At 39.9% G+C, this 13,020-nt stretch overlaps 1 long non-coding RNA gene across 13 annotated transcripts in view; it reads left to right on the top strand.

The window, feature by feature from the left end:
- LOC119707810 overlaps window positions 1–13,020 on the top strand; it is a 242,900-nt gene that overhangs the window by 61,170 nt on the left and 168,710 nt on the right. The window contains exon 1 of one of the 13 annotated variants that reach the window (XR_005258878.1): window positions 11,210–11,739. The exons of the other annotated variants lie outside the window; for them this stretch is intronic. This is a non-coding gene — a long non-coding RNA (uncharacterized LOC119707810). Of the gene's footprint in view, window positions 1–11,209; window positions 11,740–13,020 lie in introns of those variants that run through there. 13 annotated transcript variants of the gene reach the window in all.

Raw genomic sequence — 13,020 nt, 5'->3', positions numbered from 1 at the left:
GACCAGCCAGGTGTGGAACGCTTTGAAGCTGTGCTGCATTCCCTGTGTCCATAAGGCAGGCTCAGTAAAACCCTGGGCTGGGTTTACTGTTCCCAGGTAGCAGCAGTTAACACCCGCTGTCTTAATCTCTTGTTACAGCGTTATATGGGGAGATAACTCCCAGTTCACTTGACTGATCCATAATGTTCTAATGAAAAAGGATCCACAGAACTGGCACACAGACTTCTCTGGTCAGAAGGAACAGCACAGAGAAAGTTTCCATTCAAAAAAGGCATTGAATTACCCCCTTGACAAAAGTATTGAGATGCTGATATTGATAGCTCCCATTCCTCACTTAGAGAAAAACTTTTATTTTAATACCTGCAATAGTTAATTAACTATTTAAAAAGTGTCTCTAAAAATATTAAACTGTTAGGGTTTATGTGTTGGCGGGGGAGAGGGGTGGTGTGGGTTGTTTATGAAGGGAAGTCGGTGAAAGTTAGCCTTTGCAAAGATTACTAGTACCTTCTCTTTATAGAAGAAGAACAGAAAGTATAGTTGTATCTGACACTGAGTGAAAAGCCTGCCAAGGGCAGGAATAATCATTTTGGGATGGGGACTTTCCCGTGACAGAACACACCTTCTGCTTTATGGTATAGCCCTGGTGCTGAAAGATGTAAAGAGCTGTAAAGATTTTATCAGCAGTGGTTTGAAATAACCTGTGTGACTGCCTATCATTTTATTTTTTGTGGGTAATACATAAAGCCTGTTCTCCTGCCAGGAGAACTTGCATAGCACCACTCAAGGTCTTTTCTTTCCTATGGCTCATTTCTAGAAAAGTAGTATTTAATGCTATACCAAAACTCATCTGGATAACCTGAGATGGTGAATCTCTGTTGAGAGTGGTTGGTTTTCCTCCAAATACAGCAATCTGTGAAAATCTGATCAAGCCTTAAGTTCCTCACATTCCCAGGAAAACAGCCTCATCTTTCAAAAACAGAAAATATTTGTTAGAGGTTCCCCCCCCCCCCCCCCATTCACCCTCTGTGTGTAAGGACACAAGACCACCTGGGAGGTGTAGTTGGGGAAGGGAAGGAACTGTGTGGAGATTAGGTCCATGTGCATATGTCAGCAAGCTTACAAATTCTAGTGAGGATGAGGCACGCTTTCATTTAAATATGCATAGCAGGTGGAGTGGAACTGAGTTGGATTAGGTAGAAAGTAGTGTACATCCTGCCAGGCCTGAGGCATCTAACCTAGAACTCAGAAATTTATAGCAATTTTAATTTAATTTCTTTTTTTAATTTTTAATTTTGCTTCCAAATAGAGTTAATCCAATCCATGTCTGTCTCAGACAGTAAACTGCTTTCTGCTCTATATGTGTGGATTAAATACAAACTAATGCCTTTAAATACATCAGAGTGGAGCAGAGGAGAAAAAAATAACTAATTTTTAGGTGGTTTTCTTGGTCTTCCTGAATTGCATAAGTTTTACTGTCTTCTGTACATGTAAATTTGTAATTGTCAGTAATAGTGGTGGGACACAGCTCAGCAGCTGTGCGTTTGAAAATGGATGAAACAGTTTCAGGTTTGGTGACTTTTTATAATGTTATGTGGAGTTGTGGGTTGGAGACAGACACACAAAACAACACCGAGAGTCCTCAGGAAACAATGAGGCTCATGTGGCTGCCCCTTTTATGGGGGCTCTGGATTTCCCAGGCTCAGATAATTGGTTGGATGAGACCTCTCTCCACTCAGCTCTCTGGTCAGTGGTGTATCTGCATCTAAGCCAGGACAGGGCTGGCTGAGGCCTTTGCTTGGGTTTGAATCCTATCCCAGCCTTATCCAGGGCCTTGTTTTCTTCTAGGTTGGTTGCGTTTAGGTGGCAGCTTTAGATCAGCTACAGTGGGACATAATAATATCTGGCAGCTTTGCAGTATGTCTGGGATGCACTGCTTCCTTGTGCAAAGTCGTGATCCAGAAGACAAACCAGGCTTTTCTGGCAGACTTCTGTGACTTCTTGAACAGAAAGGGTATTGCTTGATTTGGTTCTTTGAACTGTGCATTGGCTACAAGCCAGTGACACCTGGGTTCCAGGAGCACAGTGTAGGACCCAGAGGATGTCTTCTCAAAGGTTTTCCAGTGACTGCACAGGCTTCCTGTGCTTATTTCCAACTCATGTCAAGGATATTGGAAAGATATAGGACGTGTAATATTAATACATATTACTTTTTTATCTTTGAGCAGAAGGTACTTCAAGTATTTGCAAAACCTCTTGTCATAGTTTTTAGAAAGTTAGAGTGGAGTAGTATAGTAGTAACTTATAAATATCATATAAAAATAAACATATTTATATCACATATAAATGTAATAGTCTATAAATATCACTTGCAGGTACCCTGAGAAAGGTGCACCATGTCTTGTCCCTGCCCCCGCAGTCTCACAACTCTGGGGGATGTGCAGCAGCTCTTGGAAATTCCCCTCAGCCTGCAGGAGCTGGGACAGACCCCAAGGAGTGCAGCCTCCCGCTGAAATTCCAGGGAGGATTTGACACTGCATGACACACACTGATCCAAGAGGATCAGAGTCCTCCACATTATCCAGCATATGAGGTTTCTGGGTAGAAAGCTGTGGCCAACTACCATTCCTTGGGGGTCTCTCTGAGAAGGAAAACAGTCCAGTGTTATGTAGTAGTCTGTAGCCATGGCCATGCAGGACCTTGGGGTTACCTGAGGCCAACCAAAGCATTTTAGGTATAAACTTCTCCTGAAGTGATTTGTTTAATAGTTTTCTATTGTGCTGGTGAATATTCTTGGCAAAATCCACATTTAAAGATAATTAAAATCGAGAACACTTATCAGTGAGTCCAGGCCACGAAATATGACAGAGCTATTTTAAGTACCCCAGTGAACAGGATTTGCAAAACCTAAGGATTTTAGAATTGCAGTGAAGGTCCTCAGAAATCTGAACAAAACAAAAGATGGATAAAGGTCACTGAGAGTCTTCTGTCTCATATTGCTCTTTATGTGTTCCTCTGAGCACTGCATACAAGTTTCACAGGGTACATGCTCAGAACTTTGTCTTGCCACTTTTCTTGTCATACCTGTCAGTGTAACACTGATAGCATGAATTCCTCTATAGCATGAATTATTCCATTTGTTGGCTATATCCTCTTCTCTTGCATTCCTCTTCAGTGCTGGGGGATCATATGTTTGAAGAATTGGTTTTCTCATTAAAGAACTCAAGGTTCTTTTGTCTTGTTGACTATATATTTTTTTCTCTTAATTGGATTTTTTTTCAAGAAGCTTCTTCACATTTTCTTCATGTGAAGTGCCTTTTTCAGGAGGTTTTCCATGGTCCTCTGTGGCAACAGCACTGCAGTTTGCCTTTGCTTACAGTGAAATCCTTGAAGTGATAAGTTCCTGAAACTTTATGTATTAACGTTGACTCTAAAACACTGTCCATGAAGATTGAGATGACACAGGGAGGGACACGTGCTTGTGTTTGTTTATGGTCAGTCTATATCCCATTTCTGTTGTGAGTGGGGAACTTTTGGTTCTTAGAACAATAATTTAACTGAAGGTAATGTCTTGATATCCTGGAAGTCCACAGAAAAAACAGCCATTTCTGTAGCTGATAGTTTGGAATGAAAGTCTCTAGGGAAGAACAATTCAGCTGGATGAGAAAAAGAAGCATTTATTTTTTAAGAATAGTATCAAACCCCACAAAGCCTACATATGCAATTTGAGATTTCAAATTTCAGTGAGTTTTAACTCTGTGACAACTCTAATAAGCCTGCTTTGTTTGGCCAAGGGTCTTAGGAATAAAAGTGTTGGATTTCTTCAAGGACCACTTTTGCATTTAATTTCATTTGTAGCCAAATTAATTTGCATCTGAGAGGGAAAAAATAGCTGGCCTGAGGATATGGATATGACCTTCCTGTTCTAAGAGGGAAATTTCTTTTGGCCACAAAAGAAGGGGGGAAAACAAACTCTTTAAAAGGAAATAAAGCATGTAGAAATAATAACAGCCATGCCCTATAATCTTGACTCTTCCTGCTCTGACTGAACATGAGTGCCCAATACATATCTTATTCCTGAGAGATGCTTCTTACCCTGTTTATCAGAAATCCCCATAATGTGAATTCACAGGCTAATTAGGTAACCTGCATATCCTCGTTTGTGCTTGGCAAGCTTCTGCAAGGCCAGGCCAAGCAAACATTCCCTTGATGTAAATTAATCCTACTAACCCCACAGGGACAGCCCCCCGATGCCCTGGAGTGTGACATGGCAGAATTGCGTGAGTGCCACCCCATTAGCACCCATCTTCAAATGGATACAAGAATGGTATCTGGCAGTTGTAAGAACGCCTCCTCAGTCTTCTCTCCATAGGATGAAGATGCCCAAGTCCCTGACCTTCTCTTCCTCAGCTGTTTTGTAAGGAGCTCATCATTCCTTTCTCCTCCTGGATTCTCTGGTCAACTCCATCCACCCTGTGAGCGTGACAAGGTTTGGCATCCTGGCTGAACTTTGCCAGCCTGGACAAAGGAACCATCGTCCTTCAGTGAGGACAAAGTCAGTTCGAGTTAACTTGGTGCTTTAAGAAACAGAACAGCAACTCTCCGTGTGGTTACTTAATTGCATCCATGTTCTATGTGATGAATAACATTTCCCATTTACAGACCAAAATTAGTAGACAAATGCCCTTCTTCCTCCCAAGCAGGGGGCGGGGGAGGGTGTATGAAGATGTTGTATCTATAAAAACAGATGTGTTATTTAAATGCTGCAAGCTAAACAAGGAATAATTAATGTTAACGTGCTGCCATTTGAGTTCTTAAAACCACATATGAGAACAATGTCTTAGACAGAAGGATCTGATTTAAATTCAATTGTTACATGCTAAACTTCCCTGACTGAATGGAAAATAATTTGGTTGGTTGTTCTTTGAGGTGGCAGGTTTAAATATCAATCTCTTCTATACCATTTGGGTCTTGCTTCCCATGCAATTCCTTCAAAATACAGATTCTTGACTGTCTAAATACTGAAGACTTCCACTGGAATTCTGTTTATGCCATCTGAAACCTTGCCACCATATATTATATGCCACCATATATTAAGTGCCTTTTCTAGAAGAATCTCATCCAGTTGCAAGTCTTAATCCTAAATTTTCTTCCTCCAAGTTACATTTTTTTCTTGTCCACGGTGGCTCTAGAAAGTGAACTCTTTGTGAATGCAGTGCACTTGTAAATGCTAAAAGTAGAGTTCCTAAGGCTGTTCTTTCATTGGGGCAAAAATGACTGACAAGTATGACAGGCAATGTGAAAATTGACACTGATCTGTCAATCCCCTCTTATTTCAAAGGAGTTAATGAAAGCTGATTTTACATTTCTTGTCTTTGTTTAGCATAGGAGGAGATCTAAATATACAATATGGGTTTGTTTTTTTTTCAGTTCTACTTCATTCATAGAATATAAATAATAGATATATTTATTACAATACAGTAAAATCATTTATTCCAATGCAGTAGTAAGGAAAAAAATTAAAATATACATGGGGAAATCCACCATCAGGGGCAGCTTACTAAAGGTTCTGAAAATGTCGGAAATGTTTATAAATAAAAATACAAAATAAAGTTTAAACTGTACATATATGTGTTAGCTGGGGGGTAATAATTGATAAATTGTCAAACAGCTTTAGATATTCACAATTTTGCAGAAGTAGACAAAAACCCCACAAGCTGCTGGTAAAAAAAGTTAAAATTTGTAATTGCATATTTGATCCAGATTGCAAAGACCCTTAGATACCCAAGTTTTCAATTTATTTCCCTGCCAAAATTTCAATCTATTTTACACTGACTGTGCTGTATAGGCAGAATTAAATATTGGATGGGGCTTGGAGCAGCCTCATCTAGTGGAAGGTGTTGTTGCCCATGGCAGGGGGTGGAATGAGATGAACTTTAAGGTCCATTCCAACTCAAAGTATTCTGTGATTCTAGGAAATAATGGTAATATTGGTGTAATTGTTTAGCCAGTGTCTACATTCATGTGGTGAATACATAGTTCTCCATTTTCACTAGAGTTACCTGTATATTGTGTTTGCTATTCTCTCAGTAAAAGATGAGCTTTAAAACATAAACCAGATAAAACTTAATTTTTAGTACTCCTGCATATCTGCTGAGAGCCCTGAGACAGAAAGTCTGAGAGTTGTAAACTCAAGAGATGCATTGTTTTGAAACCATGGGGCATGTAATAGAACCAAAATGTTTTAGCCCATCTAGCCGTGCTCTGATGGACAAAGGAACCTGAAGGTCCCTTTCACTTTTTTCTTTTCAAGGATGAGGAAAAAGCAAGGTATGTGGAGAATTTCTGGCCTCAGCCTTGAAGAGGTGCCCGAGGATGTTGTATCTGCAAGGTGAAAGGAGAAAGAAAAGCACTGTTGTTCCAAGTGGGTTTATAGAGCTGTGAAAATTTGTTGGAGAAAATGCATGATGTGCTGAACACTTGAGACTTCTTAATAGTTTGTGTCCTGTCTTGAATTAGGTCCTTGAAAGTGAGATTGTGTGTGGCATTGCTGTTCCAAAGCAGTGGTGCTGTGCTGTGTTTAGTATGGCACTGGGCTGCATTTATGTTCAAAATAATCTCAAGTTTTGGCTCTTGAATTGTCTGCATATGAGTGTGTAAAAAGAAACTGATGAGAATTTTCAGCAGGATGAGAACAGAAGGTAGGATCTATCCATAAAGGATTTGTTGGTCAGGTATTCAGGCAGCTGGAAGTCTTTCTGGAGAAGTGGAGTGAAGGGAGACTTCAACCTGGGTCTCCTGCTTCCTAGGGAAGTGTCCAAATCATCACCTGGGGAAATGCAGACCAATGAGCATGAAAATAATCAATGAGTGATAAAGCATGCAAACTATAGCATAAGCAGAAACCTGTGGTCATGGATTCACTTGCTGGAACTGGTTTGCTTTTTAAGGCAAACTTTTGCTTTTTATGGGTGATAGTTCTGCCTTTCCAGCTAGCTCTTTTTTTGGTAACTGTAATCTTACTAGGTGCATATTCTCTTCTCATGTGTTGTGTCAGGGGCCAGAGCACTTTCCTGATGGAACAATCATGCATTTGCCTTGATATCACACTTGTATCCTTGAACCCTGCTTTCTGCCAAGCAAAGAGAAAGGGATAGTACTTAATCAGTCTTTCAGGATAAGAGCCAAAGCTGAAATACCTGCCAAATGAGCCAGTCAGCTGAAATGCTTCTCTTCCTTTGTACTGCCCCTAGAAGACATGAGGAAGAAAAAAGTGGAAATGAGAAATAGAAGATTGGCAGTAGCCTTCAGTAGCTCATAAAGACAATTTTTACCCTTAGAACTGCTTGTGGGTGAAGAGCAGAAGCTGTTGTCTTTTAGCTGATACTGGCCTTGGAAGTGGAAATGGTCAAGGAGAAAGAGAATGAGGACAGAGAATTAGGGGGATTTAAGACTGGATGGGAGCATGATAATAGTATGTAAAATGGCCATCACATCTGGAGAATCCTGGTACACTTTTCATTATAAGTCTGAATGTGTATTATCTAATTAAACATTCATCAAAGGTTTTGTCAGAACTAATTTACTCATGTCTGTCTCCCCCCCAAATTAAAATAATGAAAGAAAACAGCTAATTCAAAGCCTTCTGTAACTGAAGTCCTTAAAAACATTCCAGATGTAATTTTTTTTCATAAAAGAAAAATACAGCAAAGAAATACTTTGCTAGAGTCACTTTCTGTCAGCTAATCTCACATGAAAGCAAAAGCTGTTATTACTGCAAGGTCACTGTGATGGAGAGGTTATGACTGCAGTAAACGAGACATCAGCATTACATGGTGGCTGCTGGGTAGACAGAAGGTCTATTTATATGACAAGCAGAGGACAGGAGGAAACAAAGGCATTCAGGGATTCCAGAGGCAAAATAGATCACCAGAGCACTAAATAGCTAAAATGTCTAACTCCTGAACAATTACAGTGATTCAGTAAGCTTGGGAGCTTTTGGTTTTGCTTTGTAGGAAGCAGAAGTCAGTGGAGGATGAACTTGGCTCAAGAGGAAGAAATTGAGCAAGAAGGTTTTGTCTATGTTCCTGAAAATAGTTTGGGGGGGTTTTTCACTGGTGACTAATATCAAAATGATCTGCTTACAAATATGAGAATAAAAAGTATACCAGCATTAGAGGAGGAACAAAAACCATGTGTGCCTACGATGTCAGGGTTTTTATTTGGGTGTAAAATTTCATTTCAGTGGGCTTGCCTTTTGTACCATTAGACAAGGAGCAAGATATAGCAGGAAGATGAATCAGATTTGAACAGATACAGTCCAAATTTTTTTTTCAAAGAATTTAGGCTCTTAAATCTTGACTTTAGCTGACTCTATGCGACAGCTTGTCAAGGTAGTGATCCTGGTTTTCAACAGCGCCGAGTGAAGTCTCGCCTTGATTAAATGTGTATGTGTATGTACCAGGACAATAAACGCCACCAAACAATGAAGCATTTCTGCACAGAGATTTCATTTCCCCCCCTTTTTGAATGTTAAACTTGGAAAGTCAGATGAGCTTTGTAACTACATTATTGACTTCTGCTTCTTTCACACCTTGGCTTTTCTTCCAGAGGCACAACTGCAGTGATCTAGATGCTTAAAGATATGGGCTGATAGTCACGGATTGAAGGCTGCTTCCAAAGCAGTGGCCATTGCTGTTAAAATGTTATTGCTCTATTATCCTGTACTCTGTTCCATGAGAAGGATTTTTCCTTCCCAGACACTGGTGAAGGTTTCAAGGTTCTTTCTTTCATTTCCATTCTTATTCTTCAGCAGGAACTTGCGTGAGAATCAAATCCTTTGTACAAGGAGTAGGTGTTTTGTTGCTGTTAGCTGATAATTGTTGTGGTCTTCACTTCCAAACAGCTTCTTATTTGTTGAATCATTCTAAATTTTTTTGCAGTAATTGTTGCACTGACATCAAAGTGGTTTGTTTGGTCGAGCCTCATGTGGTGTGAAACACTGGTCTCTCAGTTTCCGACTGACTGCTTTTGCTTTGGTCTAAAAAGGATTCTAAGACCTTGTCCACAAAAGAGTGTTTGTCAAAATTGGTATTCCAGTGTAACTGCATGACAAAACAAATAGGTTCATGCTCTGGGTGTTTGGTCTTGCGTTAATGGTTTGGGTTTTTTTCAGTGTAGCTTAGTTCATTTACTTGATATAAGCTAAACACAATAAACATAATTTTGACCTCAGCAAAACTATCTGGGCAGGCATTTGCAGAAATTTTGCTAACATTGTTCTGAGGACACCTTCAGTGACTGGTGGAACTGGAAGCACAGACAAGCCTGCTTTCATCCTAATCCCCAGGAACAGAAAGGCATATTATTCACTGACATCAGCAGGAGCTGGATTGAGTTTTACATGGTTATTTACAGCGAGTAGTTGGGCATCCCATTTTTGTTATGCTCCTGTCACTTAAATCTAATGTTGAAGTACATGGATTGCAAAAAAACATCATAACTAATTGTTTCAAGCTCTCTGACTTTCCCATGTGCTAATACTCATTTTCTCTGAAATATTATTTGATTGTAATGTACCAGTGAAAAATCTACACTGACGATGTAAAGATGTGGGGACACACTGTCTCCAACATCTAAGAATTAGATCTGATGTCTGTGTTACCTTGTCTGTTTTCCTATGCTTCCTGTAAATATCTGCTATATTTACAGCCTTAAACTGTCATAAAATATCTTACTTACAGAAGAAGAAATTACACCATTCTTAGGCAAACCACTTGCATTTTCTGTTCCTTTCAATAGCAGGAACCTGTTGGAATTAGACAGAGACTGTGAAAATTACAGAAGTGCTTGTATCGTATGATGTAATTGAATAATTTAACGAAAACCCATCAAATAGTTTCATTATGGGTCAAATGATAGTGATCATTTGGCCACATTTGATCATTTGGCTTTTGGTAAGCCACCAAAAGCCAGGGAAGGGAAGTGGGTCAGGAGAGCTGTCAGCATTCTTTAAAGTGTTCAGCTAAGTTAGCAGGCGAACTGGAAAAGATAATATCTATTTTTTTATTACATTGGCCTCCATGTGATGTATATGTACATTCATTTGGTTTAGGCTTCTCTTTGCATCTCATGCAATGGCACTTTTCTATTTCAGTAGCAGTAAACCAAAGAAATTAGTTGTTTGAATAAGAGGGGGAAAGACATGAAATGTATCTGTTGGGAGAAGAGGGAAGGCTGGGAGCAAGTAATGTGCATGCAAGGTTTCCTTCTAGAAGTCACTACTTTTTCTCTCTCTTTTTTAACATTTGAGAGAGGGGGGTCAAAATAACTTTTTATTTAAAAGTTTTAGTGGGTGGATTGTATACATCCTGTTTCTTCTTCAAAAAAAACATCTGGATTGCAAAAATCCTTGCAAAAATCAATCTGACTCGGTCTATTTGTTGGTGGTGTCAAAGCAGCTGAGCAGATATGGAGATTATGTTAACCCCTATAAATGACTCTGAGCTACTAAGCAATAAGTTCCATACTTCCAGGTGGGTTAGAGATGCTTCCCACATTTAAGGTTGAATAGATGTAAAGCAAAATAGGTGAATAGAATGTCACATCTGGTATTACTTACATTTTAAATTGCTTAAGAGTTCTGCTCATTAAATTCAGTACTAAATTATTTTGGGAATTTTTGTTTGATTGGTTGATTTTTCTGGTTTTTTTTTTGTTTTTTTTTTTGTTCTATTGTTTTCCTTTTTGTTTGTTTGTTTGGGTTTTTGTTTTTTTCTTTTTTTTGTGTTGGTTTTTGTTTTTTCTTTTTGAAAGGGAGAAAACTCCACCTGTTTATATCCCTTTGAAAGGGCCAAAAAGAAAAAAAAAATCTCAACTATTATGGACATTTTATTTTCCATAGGCACAATTTCACTGTATTCCAAAGAGAACAGTAAGAACCATGGCAAACCCACTCTCTCCCTACTGGGTTAGGGAGTCTCGTGACTCTGTAGCTGCTGAAGGCAGCACTAACCTGGGATTCCAAATGCTCTCTGTTTCACCAGGGCTGCATGGCTCTGATCCCTGGTTATGGCAGTACTACTGCCACATAAATTGTAACATACAACCTTCCACCCCAGTCTGTCATTGATTATTTTCTTTCCTGGGTAAAATTTCTGGTCAGATTATTCATTTGCTTTAGAATTTCCCGTTCTAAAATCAGTATGGGTGTGTAGCATTTTGCTTCATTCATGGTCTTCAGGCAACTTTTGTACCTCTTGGTAGCCTTAGAAATCTGCAGTCAGAGTCAGTGCTCTGGTTATTCAGTGCACTCCCTGTACCACTTCAGTTTGTGGCTATTTTTTTCCTTTTAGTAAAATATCAGCTCAAGAGCTGAGGCTGTTCCTTTTTCTGAGACTCCAGCTGCTGTTCTGAAGAAAGGCAGTAACTACAAGGCTGTGTCGCTACCATGCAGGAGAGTAACAATTCTTTCCAAGGTGTTTTAATAGTGTAAAGAATGGCTAAACAGGGCATCCTGGGAATTGTGTGTCTAATTCATTCCTTTCCCTGTGTCTATCTGCTTTTCTTTCTCTGAAAGTCTGAACAGGTCAGAGAAAGGTTCAGTGTGAAGACCACTGCATGCACTTTCAGCACTGCACTCACTGTAAGAATTCCCTGTCAGAATTCAGTTTGGTGCTTGTGGCTGACGTGCCCAGAAGGACACAGTTCAAGTGCTTTCACAGCCTTACTGTTGAAATTCTGGTAAGTGATTAAACTTTTGGAGGTTTTTTATAGTTTTAGCACAAGCAGGTGTGACTCAGCAATCCAAAGTGCCGAATACAAAGTTACTTATTTTTATATAATGACCTGGTTTTTGGTAGTCAGCCATCACATCTGAACAGACACAGGTAGATACTTCACAGGGAGTTGTAGGAGGCTCTTCTTTCCTGCTCCACTGCCAGGGAGTGTCCATTAGGCTTTTCTTGAAGGTGATGGATGTCCTACTTTCTTATCAACCACCCATTCAAATAACTTTTTTAATGCAACAGGAGAACTTAAGTTAACAGTATTAGGTGACCTTGAGTTGTCTCAGGTTTTCAGAGGTGGCACAGGTGACTTTACTGAAGTTCTGTTTTGCTCCAGTAACCTGTCTTATCTTTGCACCATTGTCACGGTTGTGAAGAGAGATGGTATTTGCCCTGTGCACCATCTGTGCACCCCCTGTAAGCCCTTCCCCTTCTGAACAAGAAAAACAAGCTCTGTTTTCACCTGAGAAAACTTGTGGGGTGTTTTGTGCATCTCAGAACATTTACTTCAGGCAAGAACAGAGTAGCAGCCATGCCCAAGAAGCCATTTTCTCTTGAAATTAGGTGTACATGCACATATTGTCCCCTGAATTGCTTTGAGATTCCCTAAAAAAATACTTTGCTTTTCCTTTTACACTTCTTCTCTGAGACTTCACAGAGCCTGTAACTTCCATTGGACCTTGACAAAGACTGTGTATGATTTTCTGAGGTGTCTGTTTGCTTTCTGCTGGGTAGCTGAAATTGAAGGCCCTCACTGATGGTTCTCCAGCATCAGCCTCCTCTCATCTGCTAAGGAGCCAAGCACCAACATCCAAATGCATCTGGAAAACAATGCTTTTATTTGTCCTGGTAAACTAAGTGGGTCTGTGTTTTGGGAGACTCAGACACTGGATCTCCATCCCATGGCTTTAAATTTTAAGAGTGCACCCTGGTACAACTTGAGTCCATGCAATCTCTCTGCTAAAGCAAGCTTGTGAGAATATTTATCCTGCCAAATTCAAGCTTGTGGGCTTTAAGACCATCTGTCCTGTATGTAAGAACTTACTGGAGCTCTTCTGCTCACTATTTTGCCAAGTGCAGATCTGAAGGGCACCTTTGTTTTCCTCACCCAGCTGCCCCTGTTGGCACAGACCTCAGCCTACTTTTCAGTGAATTCTAAAGCCAGTGGAAGATGGTGTCAGGAAGGGGCTCTTCCTCCCACCACTGGTAACTCATGCCAGTCTAACTGCTGTCTAAC

The sequence above is a fragment of the Motacilla alba genome, chromosome 1A (genome assembly GCF_015832195.1).
Source record: "Motacilla alba alba isolate MOTALB_02 chromosome 1A, Motacilla_alba_V1.0_pri, whole genome shotgun sequence".
Classification (NCBI taxonomy): domain Eukaryota; kingdom Metazoa; phylum Chordata; class Aves; order Passeriformes; family Motacillidae; genus Motacilla; species Motacilla alba.
This window is presented reverse-complemented; position numbering and strand designations above follow the sequence as displayed.